We start from the raw sequence: 10,017 nt of genomic DNA, 5'->3' as shown, positions 1-10,017 counted from the left end.
TTTGCACCCTAGTCAGGCCTGGCGAAAAATTTGATATTTAAAGGTTTGCATTAATGGGCGTGGCAAAATGGCTCAACAGCGCCCCCCGGAAAACTTTGTGCCTCAAGCCCCACGATACGGTTTGACGTACATGCACGAAAATCGGTACACACCTGTATCATGGGACAACTTAAACAAAAGTCTCTTGGGGTCATGCCCGAAACCGAACAGGATGTCGGCCATTTTGAATTAGTCGTGTCATTTTGGCGAAATTTATGCCATTCCTTCGAAAGTTAATTCAGCCCGAACCGTAACGTGCCCCCAAGTGTGTTATACATCAAAATGTGCGTCTCCATCCTGCGACAACACGCATTACTTTTCTCTTTGAAAAGCGTTACCGTGGCGGCGCTAGACGCCAAAAAGCGCGCCCACCCTTCATCTGGTTGGTTCGACAGAAAAAACTTTGTGCCTCAAGCCCCATAATACGGTTTGACGTACATGAACGAAAATCGGTACACACCTGTATCATGTCGCAACTAAAAGAAAAGTCTCTTGGCGCCATGGCCGAAACCGAACAGGAAGTCGGCCATTTTGAACATTCTGAATTAATTGCGTAATTTTGGAGCAATATATGCCATTCCTTCGAGAGTTAATTCAGCCCGAACCGTATCGTGAACCCAGATGTGTTATACATCAAAATGTGCGTCTCCATCCTGCGACTACACGCATTACTTTTCTCTTTCGAAAGTGTTACCGTGGCGACGCTAGACGCCAACAAGCGCACCCCCCCTTCATCCGATTGGTCCATATTTGATAGTTCCCCAAAAGGCACCAAATTTGGCATGCAAGCCAGGCCTGGCGATAAATTTGATATTTCATGGTTTGCATTAATGGGCGTGGCAAAATGGCTCAACAGCGCCCCCCGGAAAACTTTGTGCCTCAAGCCCCATAATACGGTTTGACGTACATGCACGAAAATCGGTACACACCTGTATCATGTCGCAACTTAAAGAAAAGTCTCTTGGAGCCATGGCCGAAACCGAACAGGAAGTCAGCCATTTTGAATTAATTGTGTAATTTTGGCACAATTTATGCCATTCCTTCGGCAGTTAATTCAGCCCGAACCGTAACGTGCACCCAGGTGTGTTATACACCAAAATGTGCGTCTCCATCGTGCGACACCACGCATTACTTTTCTCTTTCAAAAGTGTTACCGTGGCGATGCTAGACGCGAAAAAGCGCACCCACCCTTCATCTGATTGGTCCATATTTGATAGTTCTCCAAAAGTCACCAAAATTTGCATGCAAGCCAGGCCTGGCGATAAATGTGATATTTCATGGTTTGCATTAATGGGCGTGGCCTAACGGCTCAACAGCGCCCCCTAAAATACTTTTCTCTGCCATAACTTTTGAATGGTTTCACATAGAGAGTTGTGGGTGGTGTCATGGGACTCTGTAATGAGTCCTTAAGCTTCGTTGGCCTTAATTAGCCCCGCCCCTTCTTCTGATTGGTTGTCCCGATTTTCTGCTATAACTTTTGAATGGTTTGACATAGAGAGTCGTGGGTGGTGTCATCAGATTCTTTATGGAGTCCTTGAACTTCATTGGCCTGAATTAGCCCCGCCCCTTCTTCTGATTGGTTGTCCTTTTTTTATAATAAAATTGCCGCGAGCCGCCAGTCGCTCTCGCGCTGACTCCCGCTTCCTGATTCAAACGTCTGCCGGCCCCGCCCCCTGACCAATCAGTGGCGAGTAAGGTGATGACGGCCCCGCCCCCCGACCAATCAGTGGCGAGTAGGGTGATGACGGCCCCGCCCCCCGACCAATCAGCTCCCTGTAATGTGGTGACTTCAGAAATATTCCCGGCTCAGCCCGGTTACAACCTTGGCAGAATGGTTACAGAAAAAGTAATAATTTAAATACTAGGGTTTTACTAATATTTATAACTTACAAATATTTAAAAAATTAGGAAAAAAAAGTTCCAGACATTTTATCGCTATGTTGGTTTGTCCTAAGCCAGTAGGTCAAATAAAAGGAATAGCTGAGACTTAGCTCAGCCAGATTATTGCGGTCTTTGCTGCCAGAGGTCGAGAGTTCAAGCCTGGCTTGATATGCCAAAAGTTTTGTCAGCAATTTTTGTGTTTTTTTTACATCAAAATGTTCGTCTCTGTCCTGTGACGACGCACATTACTTTTCTCTTTCCCCTTCTTTTGATTGGTTGTCCCGATTTTCTGCCATAACTTTTTAATTTGAGTGGAGTTTGCGCGCGCAGCTCCCGCGGGGGGAGGGGCTGATGTTCAGCGCGGCCGCCATCTTGGTCGAGGCGCCGCATTGACTGCCTGAGAACATCGGGCGTGGCCGCCATCTTGGATCGGTATCGCTTTAACTCTAGAGCGTTCACTTCTATTGTGGAAGGAGGTGTCTGCATAAGTAAAATAACTATAACTCACTTGATTTTCAACCGATTTTCACGCGGTTTGCTTTGTTACAAACGGCAGACATGTAGCTATGATACAGGATGCTTGATGTACGTTAAATATGCAAGCTTTCATGCTAAAATACGTTCTGCAGGTAGTCACACTTCAGGTATACACACACACACACACACACACACACACATATATATATATATATATATATATATATATATATATATATATATATATATATATATATATATACACACACACACACACACACACAATATACAAAATACAGTATTGCATATTAATGAATGTATTAATATATTTGAATAACAGACATAACAAGCTTAAAAACAAAAAACATAACGGATGACAGCATACAATTGTCATAATGGAGAAAAAAAAGAAACATTTGGAAGGAGTGTGTGTGTGAGGAATTGTATATTAGTGTTATAAATTGAAATTATATAATAATGCAATCGCTATGATATATAATTTTACAATATAATACAGTCAAAAATATATGAAATGAAGCAACATACAATGCAATAATACAATATGCTATATTACTGGGTAAGCTAATATGAAATAACAACATGTAATATAATATGGTATAATAGATTAATATAATATCATACATTCTGGACCATGAGATACAGCTGTCCTGTATGATCGTCGTTCATTTGAGTGATCTGATTTTTTTTTTCATGGTTTGCATTAATGGGCGTGTCCTCACGGCTCAACAGCGCCCCCTAGAATACTTTTTTCTGCCATAACTTTTGAAAGGTTTGACATAGAGAGTCGTGGGTGGTGTCATGGGACTCGGCATTGAGTCCTTGACCATAATTGGTGACAATTAGCCCAGTCCCTTTTTCTGATTGGTTGTCCCTATTTTCTGCTATAACTTTTGAATGTTTTGACATAGAGAGTCGTGGGTGGTGTCATGGGACTCTGTAATGAGTCCTTGATCTTCTTTGCCCTGAATTAGCCCCGCCCCTTCTTCTGACTGGTCGTCCCTTTTTTCTGCTATAACTTTTGAAGGGTTTGACATAGGAAGTCGTGGGTGGTGTCATTTCTGATATGCTTATGGGGGGCGGTTGACGTGAGTGCGAGGGCCCGTTCATTGCTGCTTGCAGCTTTAATTCTTTTTCTTCTTCTTCTTCTTCTTCTTATTGTTCTGACAAAAGGAAGGCCTTTTTGCCCCCCTAAACGTGCCCAAAAAGTCACCAAATTTTGTATGCAAGTCAGGCCTGGTGAAAAATTTGATATTTAATGGTTTGCATTAATGGGCGTGGCAAAATGGCTCAACAGCGCCCCCTTGAAAACTTTGTGCCTCAAGCCCCACGATACGGTTTGGCGTACATGCACGAAAATCGGTACACACCTGTATCATGGCGCAACTTAAAGAAAAGTCTCTTGGAGTCATGGCCGAAACCGAACAGGATGTCGGCCATTTTGAATTAATCGTGTCATTTTTGCGAAATTTATGCCATTCCTTCGGCAGTTAATACGGCCCGAACCGTAACGTGCCCCCAAGTGTGTTATACATCAAAATGTGCGTCTCCATCCTCCGACACCACGCATTACTTTTCTCTTTCAAAAGCGTTACCGTGGCGACGCTAGACGCCAAAAAGCGCGCCCACCCTTCATCTGATTGGTTCAGACAGAAAAAACTTTGTGCCTCAAGCCCCATAATACGGTTTGACGTACATGAACGAAAATCGGTACACACCTGTATCATGTTGCGACTTAAAGAAAAGTCTCTTGGCGCCATGGCCGAAACCGAACAGGAAGTCGGCCATTTTGAACATTCTGAATTAATCACGTAATTTTGGAGCAATATATGCCATTCCTTCGAGAATTAATACGGCCCAAACCGTAACGTGCACTCAGGTGTGTTATACATCAAAATATGCGTCTCCATCCTGCGACTACGCGCATTACTTTTCTCTTTCAAAAGTGTTACCGTGGCGACGCTAGACGCCAAAAAGCACGCCCCCCTTCATCTGATCGGTCCATATTTGATAGTTCTCCAAAAGTCACCAAATTTTGCATGCAAGCCAGGCCTGGCGATAAATTTGATATTTCATGGTTTGCATGAATGGGCATGGCCTAACGGCTCAACAGTGCCCCCTAGAATACTTTTCTCTGCCATAACTTTGGAAAGGTTTGACATAAAGAGTCGTGGGTGGTGTCATGGGACTCGGTATTGAGTCCTTGACCATAATTGGTGAAAATTAGCCCCGCCCCTTCTTCTGATTGGTTGTCCCTATTTGCTGCTATAACTTTTGAATAGTTTGACATAGAGAGTCGTGGGTGGTGTCATCAGATTCTGTATGGAGTCCTTGACCTTCATTGGCCTGAATTAGCCCCGCCTCTTCTTCTGATTGGTTGTCCCTTTTTTCTGCTATAACTTTTGAATGGTTTGACATAGGAAGTCGTGGGTGGTGTCATTTCTGATATGCTTATGGGGGGCGGTGGTCGTGAGTGCGAGGGCCCGTTCATCGCTGCTTGCAGCTTTAATTTATTTTGAGTTTGTCACTGTCAGTTCCTTGTATGTTATGCTGCTGCCCAATAATTTCCCAATCCTGGGATCGAATAAGTACATCTTATCTTATACTCATACCACATAGTACAGATAATTTCTTAAACCTGGTTTATATTTACCTTTTTTTTGATACTGTAGTATTTTTGAGCTGTCTCAAAAATCCACAGAACCATTTAAGTCTGGTCCTCAAGGGCTGCTGCTCTGCATGTTTTAGATTCTTCCCAGCTCTAATACCAATTGCATTTGTCACCAAGGTCTACAGGAGTCTGTTAATGAACCCATACATTTAAATAAGGTGCGTTAAGAGTTGGGAAGCTTTCAAAACATGAAGGACAGTGGCCTTCGAGGAACGGTTTTGAAGAGCCCTGGCATAGAGTGATGGATCGTGTAAATCAAAAGGCAGATATTGGTCTGTTTGCATTGGTTTCTGGTATACTTCAGCGTTGAATCTTCTGCACACATTTAGACAGACATAAATATAGAAAAACAAATGTAGCTTAATATTTTTCTTTGCATCCTCTCTAGCTTACACTATTTTGCTCGTTTTAAATTGCAAGAAAAATGTCTTAACCCATTGATAAATATATATTTGATTAAGATAAGACAATTTTTACTAAATACATGATTTTGTTTCTAGAGGGTCTGTTTTGTAGTATAAGTGGTTGAGTTTCAGGCACAGGTGAGGCAAACTGATGTCCTTGGGTTTATCTTCTTGATTCGGAATCGCACCTACTTTGACCAATTGGCCTTTGCCCCTAACAACATATCTGCTACGATTGGTTGGGCACACAAACCTCTGCATTCAGGGAGGGGATTCAAAGAGGAGGCTATTCAGGATGGACTTGGAGGTGGGTCACTGCTCCCCTACCTCATGAGAAGGCAGGTATGGTTGATCAGTGCATCTAATTAGGATGGTACTACTCCAGAAGAAGTGGTGAACCTGGAATGAACTCAAACGAGGAGTCTCTCAATACAGCGAAGCCTCATATCTAACTGAAAATGAGCTGAGAATAAGTTACTCTCTCTTCTCATGTAAAAGTCCATGAAAGTTATGCTTACTGCGAGAAAGTCAGCAACCCTGATCACTACTAACTGTTTGGTTTTCACAAAATCGCCTGCCAAACATCTCACAGCTGAGAACAAGGTTCAGCTAACACCAGAGACTTACCACCAAGATAAAGGCGGATATTTTTCGTCACATTTCTAATCATGGTGAAAGTGATAGAGGCAAAAGCAAAAAACCCTCTGATACTTCCTCTTGCTTGCTAGTTTGAATAATTCATTTTCCTCCTGCAGAGAATCACTCGGAAATTCAAACATTTGTGCCTTACTTACCCCAGTTCTTGAAGTGTCCGCTGCATAGAGCAGTCAGACTCTAACTCCTCTATGCAGCGGGACAGTGTGACTGCTGTTGGGCTGAGATGTAGGTGGGGTCCGATTAGCACGTTGACTCACCCAATTTATTCAATGAAGAAGTTTTTATTTTTCATGGTAAAAGCTTTCAAATGTCCAATTTTGAAAAACACATAGAGGTTTTTGTCGACTAATAATTGGTAGGGTGGGACTTAACATGTGGCGGTGCAGAGTTAATGTGACGTTGAAGAAGGCTGTTGTGCAGCAGGAGCTGCATGGACCTGCAGTTTAACGGATGGGCTACGCAGTATACTGTATATGTTGTGTCCGGCTGTCGAGTCACCGAAAAAATATCAATGTCCCTATTTTGCCTTTTGAAAAAAATGCAACTGCTTTAGTGTTTCCTAAATCGCACGTTCTGAATCTGAAAAAGTAAACGAGTAATTAAACTAATAGCCGGGTTACTCTCTTAACATGATACTCAGTCCAACAATCTCTCAACAAGCTTGTAGAACACTGGACACAGCTTGGTGAACTATAGTCACCAATGGTACAGATTTTATTTTTTAATGTAATCCACAATGCCCGCCAGCTGGATAGCTGATATAAACTGAGGGAATCAAAGGGAAAAATGTGATCTACATGTACGTTTTACACACAGCATTATCTGCATATAAAACACAGAAAAAATGTTCAGTATCAGCTCTCATCCCTGGTCTTATTCCAACATTCAACATAAAAGTAAACTTATAATTTTGTCCTTTATGTGTAAATGAAAGAATCCATCAAAGGAATTGTTATGGCATGGGATTCTTTGATTGAAGGAAGAAAGCACAATGTTCTGCAGCTTAAATAAATTAGTAACTAACAATAAAAACAGAGGAACCAGACTTGCCAGCTTTTGTAAAGTAATTCTTAGATAGAATAAAATTTGTAAAGGTTATCATTCTGTACATATACAGTACATACTTAAAATATAGCAACGCAGGAAAGAAGTTTTAAGATGGGAATTAGGTTGGGACGTCTTGATTGAAAAAGAAAAAAAAGAAAACAAATTCAGATACACATGCGTTTTGAAAAACAATACTAAAGCTTCAAAACTGTCGTTGGATTGTGTTGTCAAAGGTTAATTGTTAATGTCAAGAGTAGATTGTAATGCTTGACATTTGAGCTGCCTCCTAGTTAGAAAGATGGAAGGTTCCTGACCGGAATTCAGGCTGAGGCCCATCTGTGGAAACCTGTTCTTGCTGCTTGTACTTGAGTGGGATTCAGAGCACTCTGGTTTCCTCCCACAGTCCAAAGTGGGAGGAAACCACGTTAGAGTCAATTTGGAATAATCGATTAATCAAACTTGAGCATGTGGGTGGTTGTTTGTCTCTATCCACATTTCCACCAAGCAGATGAGTTTGGGTTGGTGCAGTTTAGAACAGTGAGCATTTCCAGCTTGCATTTCCACTGCCAGGTGTGTCAAACAGATGCCAGCCGCTCCCTCTGTATGTAACAGTGTGACATCATATTTATGCAACACAAAAAACTGCTTACTGTGCTGCTCGGTGGAAATGGGGTACAAGTGTCAGGTGAAGTAGTAGTCCCCCGTTCAAAGTGTAACTGCCTTTTACCTGGTGGCAGCTGGACTATTCTCCAACAGACCTGTTAGCTCTCAGACCTCTGAGACCCCATAAATAAGAACAAGCAGGTATAGATAACAGATAGATAAATACATTAAAAAAAAGAGAAAATTAATGACTGAAATCATACTAAATATTGTGCTTTCAAGTCAACAAATCTATCTGTTCAAATGTATCTGTTCTTCTCCAACCGTTTCTTCCTCTGAATACTTTGCAGACATGAAGATGAGGTTTGGTTTTAGATATTTCAGTAATCAACAATAATCTAAAATTGGGACCTTAAGGGTGCATAAATAAACAAATGACTTAATAATATATATTTTTAAAGATACAGCGCAATCAGAGCCACTGTAGGTCAAATAAACCATCCATCACACTTTATCTCACATGAAACATTGAAACTACATACTTCACCATTACTAATTATAACATTGTTGCGTTCTGTGGAGAAATATTCATCGCAGATGAACCGGTTCAAGTGTGTTTCATATTTCTACTGTCAGAGCACATATGTTCTTAGTTTATCTGCTGCTCTGCAGTTCTATTCCCAAAAAACAAACAAGCACAAAAGAGCTTACTTTTGCTGCTTTGTAATGATGCCTTTTCCCATTTACTTTGTCCCAATTCGAATCTTAAAAATAAGTCAAAACCTCTGAGATGCATGGAACACATCTGCAGCTTTTCACAAGCATAGAGATAATGAGGCGGCAAAAGAAAATGAGAAAGAAAGAGAAGTTTGTTTGTTAGAGGAGTTTCCTCTCAGGCAGACAGGCACTGGCTGGTGTGTATATATATAGCAGAGCAGCCTTGCACATGCACGGGGGGTGTGCATGTTGATGGCCATCGATCGAAACAGAAGGTGTTGTCTGGCACTTTAGGCTATTCACACAGACTTCTGGCTTTGAAAGCTGAGTTATCTTATCAACTTTGCCAGTTTGTAATTAGTACAAACCTGCTGTTGAGTGAAACGTGCCTTTCTTTTTTAGTTAAAGAAGCAGTTCTGATCTGCTATGAAGGGCTGGAATTCCATGGGCCATATAATTAAAATTCCTGCTTTTTGAAAAGTTTTAAACATGGTCTTTTCATTCATGTTCTTCCATTATGGAATGATTTGTGTAATCTTGTGTTTACTGGACAAAAGAGTTTATACATTGTTTTATTGCAGTAAAAATTCAAGGTTCTGCTCTGTCTGTCAGTTTTGCAGTGAAAACTTGTTGATCCAAGTTGTTCTGAGCCATACAGTCGAGCTTTAGGAGACGGCCCATGGAACCCAGAGCTACTATTCAAAACAAGCAAGATGGCTGCAGAATACAAACAACCCAAGAAGCTCAAAACATCACATGACAGGGCAACCACAGGTTGCAGACCTGGGTTTTCTGGTCTCACCCATGGACTGTAAAAAACAAGAAACAAGAAAGAATTAGGTCATGTGGCCCAGTGGCTTCTGAAGAGCGGTTTTAAAGCCCATTTTTCTTCATACAGGGTACCCATGTTGCTCAAAAAGCTGACGGAAACACGCCCACCGTATGTCAATCAAAGTTAGCTTTGGCTATCGGTTCCTTCAGCAGATCCCCGCCGAAATATCTGCAGAGCTGCCAGCAGACCTTTACAGCAGAATATACCGAATATACATGTTCTCAGCGATGAACCCAAAAGTTACTGACCCGTTCAGCCAACAACGGTGTACAAACGGCTGGTTGCTTCGCTAAACGCGGTGACGGATGATTGTGGATGTGATAGGTGCTAGCCATTGGCTGAATCTACTGTCAATCAATAACGTTAGAAATAAATCTAATGCTTTAAATAAATTCTCCCAAAATAATTTCACCCCGCATAAGTTGTCATTGGTGTGAAATCAAAGGATTTAGACCAAAAACAGTTTTTTGAACTAGACTGTAAATAGAGTTTAACAATCCACACGGCTTTCTGAAAATCAAGGAGAGAGTAAGAGGACATCTTACAAAGGGTATATATACCGGCGGGAAGAAAAAAACAAAACTTGGTGGATTGTGTTGTGGCTGCAAAGCGGAGGTATGAAGACCTGGAGAAAGCGCTTGAAGGCTGCAGGTCTGCTAACTAACCTTGTG

Source organism: Cololabis saira, chromosome 1 (genome assembly GCF_033807715.1).
Source record: "Cololabis saira isolate AMF1-May2022 chromosome 1, fColSai1.1, whole genome shotgun sequence".
NCBI lineage: Eukaryota > Metazoa > Chordata > Actinopteri > Beloniformes > Belonidae > Cololabis > Cololabis saira.
The sequence above is the reverse complement of the archived record's forward strand: the minus strand, read 5'-3'. Positions refer to the sequence as shown.